Below are 20970 nucleotides of genomic sequence, written 5' to 3' on the forward strand. Positions count from 1 at the left end.
GCATAGATTGGTGGTAAAATGGTTGCATGAAAAAAGTCAAAATACCCCAAGTTTAATACCTTAGGTTGTCTTCTTTTAAAAAATATATACATTTGAAGGGTTATTCAGGGATTCCTAACAGATATTGGTGTTACAATGTAACTATCGCCAATTTTGAAAAAACATGGTTTTGAAATAGCAAAGTGCTACTTGTACTTATTGCCCTATAACTTGCAAAAAAAGCAAAGAACATGTAAACATTGGGTATTTCTAAACTCAAGACAAAATTTAGAAACTGTTTAGCATTGGTATTTTATGGTGGATGTAGATGTGTTAGAGATTTTGGGGCTCAAAGTTAGAAAAAGTGTGTTTTTTTTCATTTTTTCCTAATATTTTATAATTTTTTATAGTAAATTATAAGATATGATGAAAATAATGGTATCTTTAGAAAGTCCATTTAATGGCGAGAAAAACGGTATATAATATGTGTGGGTACAGTAAATGAGTAAGAGGAAAATAACAGTTAAACACAAACATCGCAAAAATGCAAAAATAGCCTTGGTCCCAGATGGTCAACAAATTGAAAAGTGGCCTGGTCACTAAGGGGTTAAACTGTTTTGTATTTTAGACATGTATTTGAAACTTGTATTTGTATTTGATGACTAGGTTTTCCATGAGATATTCACCTTTCCTGATAATTTCTTTTTTTTTGCATTTAGACATCTGGCTATGATTGCAAAGCTGTTGTCAAGAAAAACAAATGAGCATTATCCATAAATTCTCTCTCAAACATAAAATAAAATAGGGGAACAGACTTTAAACAGAACTTCATTGAATGGGAGGAGATACTTTGAAAAGCAATGACATAAGAGGCAGTCACAGAAAATCACGGTATAGGTACTGATGATCCAGCTTTGTGTTTTGAGTCTTTCTATGCTGTAACAGGTTCTGGGGCTTTTATGGAACTGTTATACTTTTGGAGTTTGTGCTTTTATTAGACTTTGAGTTTAAACTGTTTTGTATTTTAGACATGTATTTGAAACTTGTATTTGTATTTGATTACTAGGTTTTCCATGAGATATTCACCTTTCCTGATAATTTCTTTTTTTGCATTTAGACACCTGGCTTAAATAGGTTTTCCTTGAGACAGTACTCTGACAATCTGGATTTATATTGGATCTGTCTGAGCTGTTTAAACCTTAATTGTTTGACAATGTTCCCTCTACTTTCTTGTCAGTATTATTTGTTATTTCGATAGTATGTGATTGGCTGAAGGTTGTTACATGATACAGGGAGCTAGGAAATTAAAGTACAATTTTTAATTTGTTAGAACAAAAATCTACTGCTCATTTAAATTTAAAACTAAGTGCTATTGCATTGTCTTTTTATTATGCACTTGTTAATTATTCAATTCCATTGTATTTAATTACCCTCTAATCCTAGTAATGCTATGTTAGAAGCCTGTCAGGAGTACACATGTTAACACTTATTGTCGGAATAGGGATGTAGAGTGTAGGAATATGGGTCTTGAATCACCTTTGTTTTCTAGGGGTTATTATTATAAGAATAGACAAGCTTGCTTCTTCTGTAAAATGAAGGGTTTATTTAAGTAAAAAAGCAGGGAAATCTGTTCCTCTGGGTTACAAGCAGATAACTATACAGCATGATGATGTGAATGGAATGTTCAGAGAAATAGACCAGATTCAAATAGGCAGAAATGGTTAACTTACACAAATTGAATAACACATTAGAGTACAGAAAAAGGTAAAGGCTAACCTTAGCTATATGTTTAAAATAGGAAAATGAGTCTATCTACAACTATTGTTGGAGATATTAGATCAAATGTTAGCAAATGCTTGTCCAGCTGTGGTCAGCTTTTGCTCAACTTTAGCCATCTTTCAGCTCCATTGTAATTGCACACCTTACACATTTCTCTTCATTCTCCCTCTATTTCAGGTGACTGCAGCCATGAGAGGATGTCATTAGCAAAGAGTGACCATAGCCATGATATTATGAGGCCTATCTATCAAGCTCCGAATGGAGCTCGAGGGGCCGTGTTTCTGGCGAGTCTTCAGACTCGCCAGAAACATCAGTTATGAAGCAGTGGTCTAAAGACCGCTGCTCCATAACCCTGTCCGCCTGCTCTTATGAGGTGGACAAGAATCGCCACAATTCAACCCGATCGAGTACGATCAGGTTGATTGACACCCACCCTGCTGGCGGCTGATTGGCTGCGAGTCTGCAGGGGGCGGCATTGCACCAGCAGCTCTTGTGAGCTGCTGGTGCAATGCTGAATATGGAGAGCGCATTGCTCTCCACATTCAGCGAGGTCTTGTGGACCTGATCCGCACTCTCGGATCAGGTCCGCAAGGCCTTTAATAAATTGGCCTCAATGTCTTCAGGAAAGACACAGTCCCAGCAATCACATAATACCTATAATGCACTCAACATTGTTTAGGTTTAGTTATGCTATGTGAGAAGCCTGATAGGAGTAAACATGTTAACACTTGTTATTCACACTTCTCTCTAATCACCCTCTAATTCATAGCCTTCTAATTCCCAGATGATGTAATCAGCAAAGAGTACTGCCGCCATGGAAGGATGTCTTTAACAAAAAAACTATCCCCACAAATACAGAAGGTAAGAACCTATATTTAAGTACATTGCATTGCATTCAATCATTTTTATTTAGGGTAACAAATCCCTTTAAACATGAAAGCCCTTTAAAGCACACAGAGTTTTGAAGCTTCTATTATCATGATATTGGGAAAACATATATCATTACAGTATGTGCACACAGTTTTTAGGGAAAAAAACAGCCAAAACTAAATGGATGTTCAACAAAAAAAAAAAAAAAAAATTATAAAATAAATAAAAACACTAAATATGGCTCCCCAAACATATACTGTATATCAATCAGGTGCATCTCATTTCATCTTGGCAAAGGCAATTGACCTTTGGAATATCACCAATTCACAATAAAATACCTATTTGGTGATAAAAACCAAACTGCTTGAAGACAGGGACTGGTTACATTTGCATTATGCACAGTAATGAAAGCCATTGATGTGAAGTTCAAGAAATCTTAGTATCATAATCACATGTTCTTAAACAAATTGCTATTTACTCTTGCTATTAGACACATGTTATTTTTTAATTCTATACATTTGTTTTTTTCCATCTCTACAGCTATTCCTTGTCAGCAACAAAGCAGAAGAAGCAAAAAATATTATGGAAGTCAGTCATTATACATCATAGCAGCAGATTCTGGAAAATTCATGTTTTTTAAGGACATGCCATCTATACCAGTGCTTCAGTTTTCCTCAGCCCACTGTAACTCTAATATACTATATGTAACGTCATAAATCATCCCACCTGTGGGAAGGCTAATTGAAATTTAATATCTAGTCAGTCTGCTAATATGGCACATGCTAATTTCCCTGTCAATGGCCACTGTTGCTTAAATTTGACCATAGCAGCCCCCATCCTTTAAGAGTAAATGTAGTTAACTAATGAAACTTTGAGAGTAACTTGTATTGAAAAAAGATTTTAATAATATTCCAAAAATGGACCCAAACATTTAATGAATGCCTAGAAAGAAGTTTTCAAGCTATACAGCATTAGTCAGAAAATTCTGAAAATAAATAAATGCTAATATTTACCAATTTTGAATACACCATCAGGGGGATGTAAATTTTTTTGATTTCTTTCCCCTGACAAACAGACACAGTTTCCATGCAAAATTGCCTGATTACTACCATTTCAAGGTGGCTTAGAAAAATACATTTTCCCAAACCTGAAGTATTGGTGGGTAAAAAAAAGTAATCATATTTATACACATATGATCTATTGGTTTATATATTCAATATTACATTAGAGAGAAAATAGTAAAAATAAAAACCTGGTTGTAGAGCATAAAACAGTGGCCTACTCTATTTGTTGTATATTCTTAATTTTGAAATGACCATTACTGTATACATAAATTTTCCACATGCTGTTATTTTTGTGAATGTCAAATATTAAACATTAGGCATAGGGGCCTATTTGTCAAAGCGTCAACTGATAATACGCTGGAATTTTGCATCGTATTTGTCGCGAGATTGATCCGCTGTAGTTATCAAAGCGTCAAGATCGACAAATGTTGAAATTTGTCACATAAAATCCTATCCCGCAATCTCAATCCGACACAGATCGATGCGAGTTGAAAAACGTTGTTTTTATAGCGGAATTGTGTTCATTCGCCTTCCTAATCAACACTATTTGAAGCTCTCACAAAGTTATAAAAATTCTACATATACGCTTGCTTTTTTTTTTTTTGACTCAGCGTACCTAGTTTTAAATCGCCACCCTTGAGGGGAGTCTGAAAACACTGAAAGCCTATGTTCGATGCTTCAAGAGAATGAAGCATATGACATAATAAAAGTAAATTAGAAACGTTATTAAATTTGTATACCCTTTCTAAATTAAACAATATTATTGCTCCATATTTAGTGCGCTAGTAGATATAGGGATAAAAATGAAAATTACATTACTACTTATGGATTATGTTACAACTTTGTCTCTCATTACAAAGCAAGGGGACAATATTTTTTTTCTACAAATTTGGTGCAAAGTTTTGCCCCAAACTTGTTGCACTCATAGATATAGAGATAAAAATGAAATAAATACACAACATAATATAGCTAGCTTCCATTTTATTTTTTGGAAGAATTTATGTGCACCATGTTTAAACCATTTAATACAAGTCCCACTCTCCACTTCGCACCATATTTGACCCAACACATTTTGCACCAATTATGACGCAAACTCCTAAACAACCCACACAATACTGAATTTTTCTCTTGTAAGGTGTATCCAGTCCACGGATCATCCATTACTTGTGGGATATTCTCATTCCCAACAGGAAGTTGCAAGAGGACACCCACAGCAGAGCTGTAATATAGCTCCTCCCCTAACTGTCATAGCCAGTCATTCTCTTGCAACTCTCAACAAGCTAGGATGTTGTAGGAGAGAGTGGTTAAATATAGTTAGTTTATTTTCTTCAATCAAAAGTTTGTTATTTTTAAATAGTACCGGAGTTGTGCTATTTTATCTCAGGCAGTAAATAGAAGAAGAATCTGCCTGAGGTTTCTATGATCTTAGCAGGTTGTAACTAAGATCCATTGCTATTCTCACATATGTCTGAGGGGATTACACAGATGAGGTAACTTCAGCGAGAGAATGGCGTGCAGTTTATTCTGCTATCAGGTATGTGCAGTTATAATTTTTTCTAGAGATGGAAACACTAGAAAATGCTGCTGATACCGGATTAATGTAAGTTAAGCCTGAATACAGTGATTTAATAACGACTGGTATCATGCTTACTCCCAGGGGTAATACCCTTATGATATTGCAATATAAACATTTGCTGGCATGTTTAATCGTTTTTATATATGCATTGGTGATAAAACTTTATTGGGGCCTAGTTTTTTTCACATGGCTGGCTTAAATTTTGACTAGAAACAGTTTTACTGAGGCTTTCCACTGTTATAGTATAAAAGTTACAGTTGGTGCAGTTAAAATTACAAACTGTGACATCCAGCTTCCCTCAGGAGTCCCCTGTATGCTATAGGACATCCCTAAAGGGCTCAAAGGCTTTCCAAAGTCGTTTATTTGGGAAGGTAGGACCACAGCTTGATGTGGCAGTTGGTTGTGACTGTTTTTTTTTATCCGTTTTTTGAACTAAGGGGTTAATCATCCATTTGCAAGTGGATGCAATGCTCTGCTAGCCTATTACATACACTGTAAAAATTTCGTTTGATTTACTGCATTTTTTTCACTGTTTTTCAAATTCTGACAAAATTTGTTTCTCTTAAAGGCACAGTACCGTTTTTTATATTTGCTTGTTAACTTGATTTAAAGTGTTTTCCAAGCTTGCTAGTCTCATTGCTAGTCTGTATAAACATGTCTGACATAGAAGAAACTCCTTGTTCATTATGTTTAAAAGCCATGGTGCAACCCCCTCTTAGAATGTGTACCAAATGTACTGATTTCATTTTATGCAATAAAGATCATGGGGTGAGACAAAATGCAGAGCATACTGACGCTTTAAGAACCATAAATAAAAAGAGAGAAGCGCTCAACCTGGGAACGAACAATGGCATAATAGCTTGTTCTATGGCTAGTTACCACCCTAGAAGCAGCCTCTTTTTGCTCAATATGTGCCTTTCACAGAGAAGAACTTTCCTGTAGCATATCAGTCTGATCCTGACTTCACAGTACAGTCCAGCCCCGAAATACCAGGCAATCCTTCTCTGAACAAGAGAAACAGCAAAACCCCAGACGTACGTTTCGGCCTATTGTGGGCCTCGTCAGTGAGGTGCAGCCATATCCCTCTAGGCACACTGAGCAACGGGTCCACGTCTGGATTCCCGCATCACACTTAGGGAGACTTCCCCAAGTGTCATAATTTGCATAAATAAAAAGAGAGAAGCGCTCAACCTGGGAACGAACAATGGCATAATAGCTTGTTCTATGGCTAGTTACCACCCTAGAAGCAGCCTCTTTTTGCTCAATATGTGCCTTTCACAGAGAAGAACTTTCCTGTAGCATATCAGTCTGATCCTGACTTCACAGTACAGTCCAGCCCCGAAATACCAGGCAATCCTTCTCTGAACAAGAGAAACAGCAAAACCCCAGACGTACGTTTCGGCCTATTGTGGGCCTCGTCAGTGAGGTGCAGCCATATCCCTCTAGGCACACTGAGCAACGGGTCCACGTCTGGATTCCCGCATCACACTTAGGGAGACTTCCCCAAGTGTCATAATTTGCATAAATAAAAAGAGAGAAGCGCTCAACCTGGGAACGAACAATGGCATAATAGCTTGTTCTATGGCTAGTTACCACCCTAGAAGCAGCCTCTTTTTGCTCAATATGTGCCTTTCACAGAGAAGAACTTTCCTGTAGCATATCAGTCTGATCCTGACTTCACAGTACAGTCCAGCCCCGAAATACCAGGCAATCCTTCTCTGAACAAGAGAAACAGCAAAACCCCAGACGTACGTTTCGGCCTATTGTGGGCCTCGTCAGTGAGGTGCAGCCATATCCCTCTAGGCACACTGAGCAACGGGTCCACGTCTGGATTCCCGCATCACACTTAGGGAGACTTCCCCAAGTGTCATAATTTGCATAAATAAAAAGAGAGAAGCGCTCAACCTGGGAACGAACAATGGCATAATAGCTTGTTCTATGGCTAGTTACCACCCTAGAAGCAGCCTCTTTTTGCTCAATATGTGCCTTTCACAGAGAAGAACTTTCCTGTAGCATATCAGTCTGATCCTGACTTCACAGTACAGTCCAGCCCCGAAATACCAGGCAATCCTTCTCTGAACAAGAGAAACAGCAAAACCCCAGACGTACGTTTCGGCCTATTGTGGGCCTCGTCAGTGAGGTGCAGCCATATCCCTCTAGGCACACTGAGCAACGGGTCCACGTCTGGATTCCCGCATCACACTTAGGGAGACTTCCCCAAGTGTCATAATTTGCATAAATAAAAAGAGAGAAGCGCTCAACCTGGGAACGAACAATGGCATAATAGCTTGTTCTATGGCTAGTTACCACCCTAGAAGCAGCCTCTTTTTGCTCAATATGTGCCTTTCACAGAGAAGAACTTTCCTGTAGCATATCAGTCTGATCCTGACTTCACAGTACAGTCCAGCCCCGAAATACCAGGCAATCCATCTCTGAACAAGAGAAACAGCAAAACCCCAGACGTACGTTTCGGCCTATTGTGGGCCTCGTCAGTGAGGTGCAGCCATATCCCTCTAGGCACACTGAGCAACGGGTCCACGTCTGGATTCCCGCATCACACTTAGGGAGACTTCCCCAAGTGTCATAATTTGCATAAATAAAAAGAGAGAAGCGCTCAACCTGGGAACGAACAATGGCATAATAGCTTGTTCTATGGCTAGTTACCACCCTAGAAGCAGCCTCTTTTTGCTCAATATGTGCCTTTCACAGAGAAGAACTTTCCTGTAGCATATCAGTCTGATCCTGACTTCACAGTACAGTCCAGCCCCGAAATACCAGGCAATCCTTCTCTGAACAAGAGAAACAGCAAAACCCCAGACGTACGTTTCGGCCTATTGTGGGCCTCGTCAGTGAGGTGCAGCCATATCCCTCTAGGCACACTGAGCAACGGGTCCACGTCTGGATTCCCGCATCACACTTAGGGAGACTTCCCCAAGTGTCATAATTTGCATAAATAAAAAGAGAGAAGCGCTCAACCTGGGAACGAACAATGGCATAATAGCTTGTTCTATGGCTAGTTACCACCCTAGAAGCAGCCTCTTTTTGCTCAATATGTGCCTTTCACAGAGAAGAACTTTCCTGTAGCATATCAGTCTGATCCTGACTTCACAGTACAGTCCAGCCCCGAAATACCAGGCAATCCTTCTCTGAACAAGAGAAACAGCAAAACCCCAGACGTACGTTTCGGCCTATTGTGGGCCTCGTCAGTGAGGTGCAGCCATATCCCTCTAGGCACACTGAGCAACGGGTCCACGTCTGGATTCCCGCATCACACTTAGGGAGACTTCCCCAAGTGTCATAATTTGCATAAATAAAAAGAGAGAAGCGCTCAACCTGGGAACGAACAATGGCATAATAGCTTGTTCTATGGCTAGTTACCACCCTAGAAGCAGCCTCTTTTTGCTCAATATGTGCCTTTCACAGAGAAGAACTTTCCTGTAGCATATCAGTCTGATCCTGACTTCACAGTACAGTCCAGCCCCGAAATACCAGGCAATCCTTCTCTGAACAAGAGAAACAGCAAAACCCCAGACGTACGTTTCGGCCTATTGTGGGCCTCGTCAGTGAGGTGCAGCCATATCCCTCTAGGCACACTGAGCAACGGGTCCACGTCTGGATTCCCGCATCACACTTAGGGAGACTTCCCCAAGTGTCATAATTTGCATAAATAAAAAGAGAGAAGCGCTCAACCTGGGAACGAACAATGGCATAATAGCTTGTTCTATGGCTAGTTACCACCCTAGAAGCAGCCTCTTTTTGCTCAATATGTGCCTTTCACAGAGAAGAACTTTCCTGTAGCATATCAGTCTGATCCTGACTTCACAGTACAGTCCAGCCCCGAAATACCAGGCAATCCTTCTCTGAACAAGAGAAACAGCAAAACCCCAGACGTACGTTTCGGCCTATTGTGGGCCTCGTCAGTGAGGTGCAGCCATATCCCTCTAGGCACACTGAGCAACGGGTCCACGTCTGGATTCCCGCATCACACTTAGGGAGACTTCCCCAAGTGTCATAATTTGCATAAATAAAAAGAGAGAAGCGCTCAACCTGGGAACGAACAATGGCATAATAGCTTGTTCTATGGCTAGTTACCACCCTAGAAGCAGCCTCTTTTTGCTCAATATGTGCCTTTCACAGAGAAGAACTTTCCTGTAGCATATCAGTCTGATCCTGACTTCACAGTACAGTCCAGCCCCGAAATACCAGGCAATCCTTCTCTGAACAAGAGAAACAGCAAAACCCCAGACGTACGTTTCGGCCTATTGTGGGCCTCGTCAGTGAGGTGCAGCCATATCCCTCTAGGCACACTGAGCAACGGGTCCACGTCTGGATTCCCGCATCACACTTAGGGAGACTTCCCCAAGTGTCATAATTTGCATAAATAAAAAGAGAGAAGCGCTCAACCTGGGAACGAACAATGGCATAATAGCTTGTTCTATGGCTAGTTACCACCCTAGAAGCAGCCTCTTTTTGCTCAATATGTGCCTTTCACAGAGAAGAACTTTCCTGTAGCATATCAGTCTGATCCTGACTTCACAGTACAGTCCAGCCCCGAAATACCAGGCAATCCTTCTCTGAACAAGAGAAACAGCAAAACCCCAGACGTACGTTTCGGCCTATTGTGGGCCTCGTCAGTGAGGTGCAGCCATATCCCTCTAGGCACACTGAGCAACGGGTCCACGTCTGGATTCCCGCATCACACTTAGGGAGACTTCCCCAAGTGTCATAATTTGCATAAATAAAAAGAGAGAAGCGCTCAACCTGGGAACGAACAATGGCATAATAGCTTGTTCTATGGCTAGTTACCACCCTAGAAGCAGCCTCTTTTTGCTCAATATGTGCCTTTCACAGAGAAGAACTTTCCTGTAGCATATCAGTCTGATCCTGACTTCACAGTACAGTCCAGCCCCGAAATACCAGGCAATCCTTCTCTGAACAAGAGAAACAGCAAAACCCCAGACGTACGTTTCGGCCTATTGTGGGCCTCGTCAGTGAGGTGCAGCCATATCCCTCTAGGCACACTGAGCAACGGGTCCACGTCTGGATTCCCGCATCACACTTAGGGAGACTTCCCCAAGTGTCATAATTTGCATAAATAAAAAGAGAGAAGCGCTCAACCTGGGAACGAACAATGGCATAATAGCTTGTTCTATGGCTAGTTACCACCCTAGAAGCAGCCTCTTTTTGCTCAATATGTGCCTTTCACAGAGAAGAACTTTCCTGTAGCATATCAGTCTGATCCTGACTTCACAGTACAGTCCAGCCCCGAAATACCAGGCAATCCTTCTCTGAACCATGTCTGATACTGCCTCACAATATGCAGAAGCTGAGGAAGGAGAGCTTCAGTCAGTGGGTGATGTTAATGACTCAGGAAAGATACCTGATTCTAATATTTCTACATTTAAATTTAAGCTTGAACACCTCCACGTGTTACTTAGGGAGGTTTTAGCTGCTCTGTATGACTGGGATACCATTGCAGTGCCAGAGAAATTTTGTAGACTGGATAAATGCTTTGCAGTGCCTGTGTGTACTGATGTTTTTCCAATACCTAAAAGGTTTACAGAAATTATTAATAAGGAATGGGATAGACCAGGTGTGCCGTTCTCTTCCCCTCCTATTTTTAGAAAAATGTTTTCCAATAGACGCCACCACACGGGACTTATGGCAGACAGTCCCTAAGGTGGAGGGAGCAGTTTCTACTCTAGCAAAGCATACTACTATCCCTGTCGAGGACAGTTGTGCTTTTTTTTATAGCCAATGGATAAAACATTAGAAGATTACCTTAAGAAAATATTTATTCAACAAGGTTTTATCCTACAGCCCATTGCATGCATTGCCCCTGTCACTGCTGCTGCGGCGTACTGGTTTGAGTCTCTGGAAGAGGCTTTACAGGTAGAGACTCCATTGAATGACATACTTGGCAAACTTAGAGCACTTAAGCTAGCCAATTATTTTATTTCTGATGCCATTGTTCATTTGAATAAACTAACGGCTAAGAATTCTGGTTTTGCTATACAGGCGCGCAGAGCGCTATGGCTTAAATCATGGTCAGCTGACGTGACTTTAAAATCTAAGCTACTTAACATTCCCTTTAAGGGGCAGACCCTATTCGGGCCTGGTTTGAAGGAGATTATTGCTGATATCACGTCAGGAAAAGGTTGTGCCCATCCTCAGGACAAATCTAGGGCCAAACAGTCTAATTTTTGTGCCTTTCGAAACTTCAAGGCAGGTGCGGCATCAACTTCCTCTAATAATAAACAAGAGGGAACTTTTGTTCAATCCAAGACGGTCTGGAGACCAAACCAGACCTGGAAAAAAGGTAAGCAGGTCAAAAAGCCTGCTGCTGCCTCTAAGACAGCATGAAGGAACGACTCCCTATCCGGTAACGGATCTAGTAGGGAGCAGACTTTCACTCTTCGCCCAGGCGTGGGCAAGAGATGTTCAGGATCCCTGGGCGTTGGAAATTTTATCCCAGGGATATCTTCTGGACTTCAAAGCTTCCCACCCCCCCAAAAGGGAGATTTCACCTTTCACAATTATCTGCAAACCAGATAAAGAGTGAGGCATTCTTACACTGTGTACGAGACCTCCTAGTTATGGGAGTGATCCATCCAGTTCCAAAGGAGGAACAGGAACAGGGTTTTTACTCAAATCTGTTTGTGGTTCCCAAAAAAGAGGGAACCTTCAGACCGATTTTGGATCTAAAGATCTTAAACAAATTCCTCAAAGTTCCGTCGTTCAAGATGGAAACTATTCCTACCATCCTACCACTGATCCAGGAGGATCAATATATGACTACAGTGGATCTAAAGGATGCTTATCTTAACATTCCGATACACAAAGATCATCATCCGTTTCTCAGGTTTGCCTTTCAAGACAGGCATTACCAGTTGTAGCTCTTCCCTTTGGATTAGCTACAGCCCCAAGAATCTTTACAAAGGTTCTAGGGTCGCTTTTGGCGGTCCTAAGACCGCGGGGCATAGCAGTAGCCCCTTATTTAGACGACATCCTGATACAGGCGTCAAACTTCCAAATTGCCAAGTCTCATATGGACGTAGTACTGGCATTTCTGAGGTCGCATGGGTGGAAAGTGAACGAGGAAAAGTGTTCTCTATCCCCACTCACAAGAGTTTCCTTTCTAGATTCTGTATAAATGAAAATTTACCTTGACGGAGTCCAGGTTATCAAAGCTTCTAAATTCCTGTCGGGTTCTTCATTCCATTCCGCGCCCTTTGGTGGCTCAGTGTATGGAAATAATCGGCTTAATGGTAGCGGCAATGGACATAGTGTTGTTTGCACGCTTACATCTCAGACCGCTGCAGATGTAGGCTCAGTCAGTGGAGCGGGGTTTACACAGATTTGGCCCCTCAACTGAATCTGGACCAAGAAACCAGGGATCCTCTTCCCTGGTGGCTATCTCGGGTCCATCTGTCCAAAGGTATGACCTTCGCAGGCCCGATTGGACTATTGTAACAACAAATGCCAGCCTTCTAGGTTGGGGTGCAGTCTGGAACTCCCTGAAGGCTCAGGGATCGTGGACTCAGGAGGAGTCTCTCCTTCCAATAAATATTCTGGAACTAAGAGCGATATTCAAGGCTCTTCAGGTTTGGCCTCAGTTAGCAACTCTGAGGTACATCAGATTTCAGTCGGTCAACATCACGACTGTAGCTTACATCAACCATCGAGGGGGAACAAGAAGTTCCCTAGAGATGTTAGAAGTTTCAAAAATAATTCACTGGGCTGAGATTCACTCTTGCCACCTATCAGCTATCCATATCCCAGGTGTAGAGCACTGGGAGGCGGATTTTCTAAGTCGTCAGACTTTTCATCCGGGAGAGTGGGAACTCCATCCGGAGGTATTTGCACAACTGATTCTCCGTTGGGGCAAACCAGAACTGGATCTCATGGCGTCTCGCCAGAACACCAAGCTTCCGTGTTACGGATCCAGGTCCAGGGATCCCAAGGCGACACTGATAGATACTCTAGCAGCGCCCTGGTCTTTCAACTTGGCTTATGTGTTTCCCCCGTTTCCTCTGCTCCCTCGACTGATTGCCAAGATCAAGCAGGAGAGAGCATCGGTGATTCTGATAGCACCTGCGTGGCCACGCAGGACCTGGTATGCAGATCTAGTGGACATGTCATCCTTTCCACCATGGTCTCTGCCTCTGAGACAGGACCTTCTACTTCAGGGTCCTTTCAACCATCCAAATCTAATTTCTCTGAGGCTGACTGCCTGGAGATTGAATGCTTGATTTTATCAAAGCGTGGCTTCTCCGAGTCAGTTATTGATACCTTAATACAGGCACGAAAGCCTGTCACCAGGAAAATTTACCATAAGGTATGGCGTAGATATCTTTATTGGTGTGAATCCAAGGGTTACTCATGGAGTAAGGTCAGGATTCCTAGGATTTTATCTTTTCTCCAAGAAGGTTTGGAAAAAGGATTGTCAGCTAGTTTCTTAAAGGGACAGATTTTTGCTCTGCCTATTCTTTTGCACTAGCGTCTGGCAGATGTTCCAGACGTTCAGGCATTTTGTAACAACAAAAGTCCAGCGCACCCGGCAGCAATGAGACTCAACAATTTGATATGCCTTGATATATACCTTTAATTCTGTTAGATGTTGATCACAGGGCTAGACAAAGCCAAATATGCCTGATGGCCAAACAGTCCAACACGCTAAAAGTAAGACAGCATATGACAGGCAGCAGTTAGGGAAAAGAAATAATGGTCAGACGCGTTTCCTTATGTTGTTACATAGCAATCCTCAGTGACCATGCCTGTTACCCACAATTCATTGCCTTTTATACACACCTGTGGTGCAATCTTTAGCACTTTGAAAAAACCTAATTAGTGAGTAGCCAATAAAAAAGGGGGAAAATAGAAATGTGGGAAAAGGAGATCACTGTGGTAACAATGCAACAAACATTTACAAGTGTATTGTCCAAAATGTCTAATACTTAAATAGATATACAGCAAAACAAAGCACTACTCCTATCTACAAAATAAGTCTAATAAATTTAAAAGTGTAATAACTTATACTGGCGTATAAGCATCTGATTTTGCAGAAAATGTATATATTTATTAAATAGAGCAGTGTCCCATTAATTAGTGGGATAATGAAAATAATAATAAAGTGAATAAATTAAAGCAAAAAACTGGATTTAGTGAATCGAGGATATTATAAAAATAATATAAGTAAATAAAAATTAAAAGTCAATAGGTACTAAGAACTCATTGATCTACAAAAAGTCTTACATCCCAATCAAAATTTAACCCTGTCGGCACTCTGGTGCCCAGCTGAAAAATCCAATAAACTTCTCTTTTGCTGAGAATAGTGCCTCTATTCCCACCTCTTGGGTGTCTAGGGATTAATTGAATAGCTTGGAATGTAAGCAATGAACTGTCTGAGTTGTGATATCGTTTGAAATGTAATGAAATGGGGGTGGTTGACTCTGGATCCTCAATGCTCAAGAAAACGATCCTTTAGCGCACGTGTCGTTTGTCCCACGTACTGCCTATGACACCCCCTGCAGGTCAAAAGATATATGACATAGCACGAGTTACATGTCATGTGCTCACGAATTTCAAAAATCTTGTGGCTATTGCTTGATTCAAAGCTTGTGCCAAAAGTAGCATAGGCACATGACTTGCATCTCGTACTGCCACATTTAAAGAAACCAGGTTTAATAGAAAGCCAATTCCTGTGTGACTGTTGCCTAGGCAACATGGAAGGAGACAATATGCTCCCTAAGGTTTGGGCCCTACGAGATACAAAACATACACCCTCTTTAACTATATCAACCAGGGTGTCGTCTGTGGTCAAAATTGGGAGTGCCTTTCTGATTATATCGCAGATTTTGCCATATTCCATGCTGTATGAAGTAATGAATTTTAATTGTTTAAACCTATCTGTATTCTTAGATCTACCAGACACAAGAAGATCTTTTCTATCAAGTAAATCAATATCCCGTTTTGTTTGTTGTAAATGATTAGGAGAATACCCTCTCTGGGCTAACCTTTCAGTTAATTCATTAGAGTGTTTTTCATAACTCAATTGATTGGTACAATTACGCTTCACCCTTAGGTACTGGCTCTTGGGAATAGATTGTATGGTATGCTTTGGATGACATGATTTTGCATTTAGAATGGTGTTTCCAGATGTGGATTTACGGAACAATTCGATGTCGATACACAAAGTCTGAAGATTCGAATGCAACTCAATGTCCAAAAAGGAAATTGAGTGTGCATTACTTTCCATGGTGAACCTTAAATTCAGATCATTGTTCTGTAAATACGAAACGATTCAAGTAGGTCTGCTGGACCCTTCCAAATTAACAAAATGTCGTCTATGTAACGACCAAAATAATGTATAAACTCTCTGTAGGGATTCCCATCTCCATAGACATGGGACAGCTCCCACCAACCCAAATAAAGGTTGGCATAGGAAGGGGCAAACTTTGCCCCCATTGCTGTCCCACGCCTCTGGAGATAGAAATCCCCCTCAAAAAGAAAATAATTGTGGGTCAACAAATATTCAATGGAGACCTCTATGAATCGCTTCAAAGCAACATCATATGTGGAAAATGTGTCCAAAAAGAACCGAATTGCCTGGCTGCCCTTGTCATGAGGTATACAAGTATACAAAGAGACAACGTCGATAGTTACAAAAATGAAACCATCTTGCCAAACTAGGCTTTCAATTTGAGTGATTACATCAGACGTGTCTCTAATGTAGCTCATAAGACTCAAGACCAAGGGCTGCAAGTAACCATCAATCAGTTGGGAAAGAGGCTCATTTAAAGAGCCTATCCCTGCCACAATGGGTCTGCCAGGTGGGCGTGTAGGATGCTTGTGGACTTTTGGAAGATAGTGAAAAATGGCAGATACCGGGTGCTCAGTGTATAGAAAATCAAAATTGGCTTGTTGAATAATACCATCTTTTAATGCCTGCTCCAAAATAGTCTTAAGAGCCGATTTGTAATAGAACACAGGGTTATTTTTAAGTTTCTCATACACGGAGTCATCCAATAGCTGTCTATAGGCCTCATCCAAGTAGTCCCGGCGATTGAGGACCACTACCTTACCACCTTTGTCTGAGTTGCGAATAACAAGCTCCTGATTATTTTTTAATTCCTGAATAGATAGAAATTGTGCCTTAGATAGATTATCCCTGTGATGTCTTTTTTCAAATTCACATAAACTGAGTTTTTTCAGTTCCATTTCTACTGTTTTCTGAAAGACCTCTATGGAATTGGATCTAGATTTTACTGGATAAAATTTAGATTTACATTTTAATTTAGTGATATCCTGAGTATCCCCAATATCAAGTGGGTTACATTCCTGATTATCTCTATCCAAATCCATAAGGTCTAAAACAGAACAAACCTCTGAAAAATCAAAACCACTTCGAATGGGTGCTGGCTTCCCCCTGACCACTTCATCCTGTGCGGTGTTGGTCACTCCCAAGAAATGTTTCTTGAGAACAAGCAACCTCACAAATTTGTTAAGATCAACAACAGTGTTGAAAAGATTGAAATGTGTGGTGGGGGAGAAACCAAGACCCAAAGACAAAACCTCAATTTGTGTCCTAGATAGAACAAAAGAAGACAGGTTAATAACATTCTCAATGTTCATGCATATTTCTGGAATAGTGTTGCTCTCCTCCTCTGAGGGTAACGCCTGGGCTTGGGTACTTGGTCCTGGCTTGGACTTGTACGATTTTCCTCTTCCCCCTCTGCGTATTTTTTTCGGCGTACAGTGGATTGTGGATGGCTCTTCCCGTTTTTTGACTGTGACACTGTATGAGAATCAAGTGCAAAAGATGTGACTTCCTCTGTGCCTGGGGCAATCTCGCCAGATGTTTCAATATCAGAGGAATCATAGTCGTATTCAGTGTCAGTGTCAGCAAATCTCACTTTTTTATTTTCAGACCCTCGACCTCTATAGGTGCTTCTATATCTCCGTCTAGTATTGGTTACAGTCCATTTATATACTTTGTTTTCCTCATAATCCTGTTTGTCTCTCATAATCTTTTGTTTCTTGAAATTCCAAAGATTATTTTTAAACTCAGTGATAACTTTCTGCAGTTTAGTATCATACTTGGCAAAGTCTGGGTTATCACTGAGAGGACGTAAGAAAGATTGTAATTTCTGTTTTTCATTACCTAATTCTTGACGCAAAGATTTCTTATACTCAATCAGTAGATCAATAAGTGCTAAAGAGCATTCTGTGAGAATAAGGTTCCATTTATCAATGAAAGACTGATCTGATACCTGGAAGGAGGGAAATTTTCTAATACGTAGGCCACGTGGAATACGCTGAGCCTTCTTGTACATTTGAAAACTTTTGATATCCATCTCAATTCTTGTATCATTTTTTAGCAAAGTATCCATTTTGAAAAATAGGATATCTAAGTTAGAATTAGCCTCCTGTTCCATAGTATCAGAACTAAAAAGATCCTCAGTATCACTGACATCTTCAGCAAATTGCTGTAAGACATAACCCCCTGCTGCCATATCAAGCTGAAAGAATCTTTAATTTGAAAGAAAAGGTATATAGTGGCTTAATACGATGCTGCAAGCAATGTAAATCTTTATTGTGGTGTGTATTGCTTTAATTATATAGCGTACATGTATGGTTACAAATGTCTCTGATAGTAGTTTACATCCACAACACGATTCAAGTTTAATACCTCTTCAGGGTGTACTACGACTTATATTATCTCTCAAATAACACTCAGATGTTCATCAACCATGTAGATATAATGTGACACACAGAATGATCCGTGCAGCTTACCCAAAAGATGATGGAGAATCAAACACTCGCAACCAGGGAAGCGCTCAGACACAGCAGCGTGTCGAATCCGATCACGTGACGCTCTTCACGTAGTATACACACCCACTTTCTTGCTAGACATCCTGATGACGTATGTACGTTCACTCATCTGCTCCGGTGCGAAGGAAAAAGGAGCGCTCCATCCACGCCCACCAAAGTAACACTGTAACAACAAAAGTCCAGCGCACCCGGCAGCAATGAGACTCAACAATTTGATATGCCTTGATATATACCTTTAATTCTGTTAGATGTTGATCAGGCATTTTGTCAGGCTTTAGTTTGAATCAAGCCTGTGTTTAAACCTGTTGCTCCACCATGGAGCTTAAACTTGGTTCTTAAGGTTCTTCAAGGAGTTCCGTTTGAACCTTTTCATTCCATAGATATCAAACTTTTATCTTGGAAAGTTCTTTTTTTTTTGGTAGCTATTTCCTCAGCTCGTAGAGTCTCTGAGCTATCTGCCTTACAATGTGATTCTCCTTATCTGATTTTTCATACGGATAAGGTAGTCCTGCGTACCAAACCTGGGTTCTTACCTAAGGTGGTATCTAACAAGAATATCAATCAAGAGATTGTGGTTCCATCCTTGTGTTACACAATCTGGACGTGGTCTGTGCTTTAAAGTTTTACTTACAAGCTACTAAAGATTTTCGTCAAACATCTGCTTTGTTTGTTGTCTACTCTGGACAGAGGAGAGGTCAAAAGGCTTTGGCAACCTCTTTTTCTTTTTGGCTAAGAAGCTTAATCTGCTTAGCCTATGAGACTGCTGGACAGCAGCCTCCTGAAAGGATTACAGCTCATTCCACTAGAGCTGTGGCTTCCACTTGGGCCTTTAAAAATGAGGCTTCTGTTGAACAGATTTGCAAGGCGGCGACTTGGTCTTCGCTTCATACTTTTTCAAAATTTTACAAATTTGATACTTTTGCTTCTTCGGAGGCTATATTTGGGAGAGAGGTTTTACAGGCAGTGGTTCCTTACATTTAAGTTCCTGCCTTGTCCCTCCCTTCATCCGTGTACTTTAGCTTTGGTATTGGTATCCCACAAGTAATGGATGATCCGTGGACTGGATACACCTTACAAGAGAAAACACAATTTATGCTTACCTGATAAATTTATTTCTCTTGTGGTGTATCCAGTCCACGGCCCGCCCTGTCATTTTAAGGCAGGTAATTTTTAAATTTAAACTACAGTAACCACTACACCCTATGGTTCCTCCTTTCTCGGCTTGTTTTCGGTCGAATGACTGGCTATGACAGTTAGGGGAGGAGCTATATTACAGCTCTGCTGTGGGTGTCCTCTTGCAACTTCCTGTTGGGAATGAGAATATCCCACAAGTAATGGATGATCCGTGGACTGGATACACCACAAGAGAAATAAATTTATCAGGTAAGCATAAATTGTGTTTTCCACCACTTTTGATTGAAATATGCATAATCACATGATTTATGGCATCAGCCAATATGATTCAAATACACATTATAAACTATCACTAACAAATCAAATTGCTCGATACTTGTGTCATTGATTGCTCATCAGAACTTGTAAGTGCCATTTGTTACATTGTGTATTATACTTTGAAAGTATGTATATGTGAAATTAGTATTAAAGATAAACATTGATGCTGACATTAGGACACACAGTGTAATATTTTAGACAAGGGATTTAAAATTCAAATTGATGTTTGATTCAATATAATCTTAAGATATAGCTCAAAGGGATAGCCCACCTAACATTAAACTGTCATGATTCAGATACAGCAGAAATTAAAATCACCTCTTTACTGGCATGCTATTTTCAGTGTATTTCTTCCTTCTCTTAAATTTCTTTTTAAGTAAAAAAAGGTCTTCTTATATGAGAGCCCATTTTATAACACCTGTGTAGGGGTGGTTTTTAAAAATAGATTGCAATCAGGAGGGGTTAAACAGGTGCAGAGAGAAACCTGGCCCAGCTCTTAAAGGCACATGAAACCCCAATATATTATTTCATGATTTTTATAGAACATACAATTTTAAACAACTTTAAAATTTACTTCTATTATCAAATTTACTTCATTCTCTTATCCTTTGCTGAATGAACAGCATTGCACTTCTGGCAGCTAGCTGAACACATCTATTTAGCCAATCACAAGAGACAAATGTGTGCAGGCACCAATTAGCAGCTAGCTCCCACTAGTGTAGGATATGTGCATATTCTTTTCCAACAAGAAATAGCAAGAGAACAAAGCCCATTTGAAAATAGAATTGAATTTTAAAGTGTTTTAAAATTACATGCTCTATCTGAATCATGCAACTTAAATTTTTACTTTCCTATCCCTTTAAAATATTCATTGGTTGCAAATAAATACATATGATACTCTGATTACATGTTATATTCACAATTATTCCTGCTCAGAATAATAATAATACATTTACAATATATACATAGAGTGGTATAAATAAACATAGAGATATGACAGACAACATTGTTTAGAACAAAAAAAGGAACTTAGGGACATGTAAATATGTTTGCAAAAGATTTTTGACATAACACACACACACATATATATATACAGTATATATATACAGTATATATATATATATATATATATATATATATATATATATATATATATATATATATATATATATATATATATATATAAAGAGAGAGAGAGAGAGAGAGAGAGAGAGCGAGAGAGAGAGAACGAGTAAGGTGCACTCTCAAAAACAGTCTTTAAATGCCAGGGTGCTGAATATGGATGAAATACAGCAGACAAAAGACAGCACTCACTGGGCTTAAAAATAAATAAAAGATATGACTTCTAGACATACAAATACACATTCATTTATGTGAAAGTATCATATAGCAAATAAATATAAAAAATAAATAGCT

The sequence above is a fragment of the Bombina bombina genome, chromosome 3, assembly GCF_027579735.1.
Source record: "Bombina bombina isolate aBomBom1 chromosome 3, aBomBom1.pri, whole genome shotgun sequence".
NCBI classification, from domain to species: domain Eukaryota; kingdom Metazoa; phylum Chordata; class Amphibia; order Anura; family Bombinatoridae; genus Bombina; species Bombina bombina.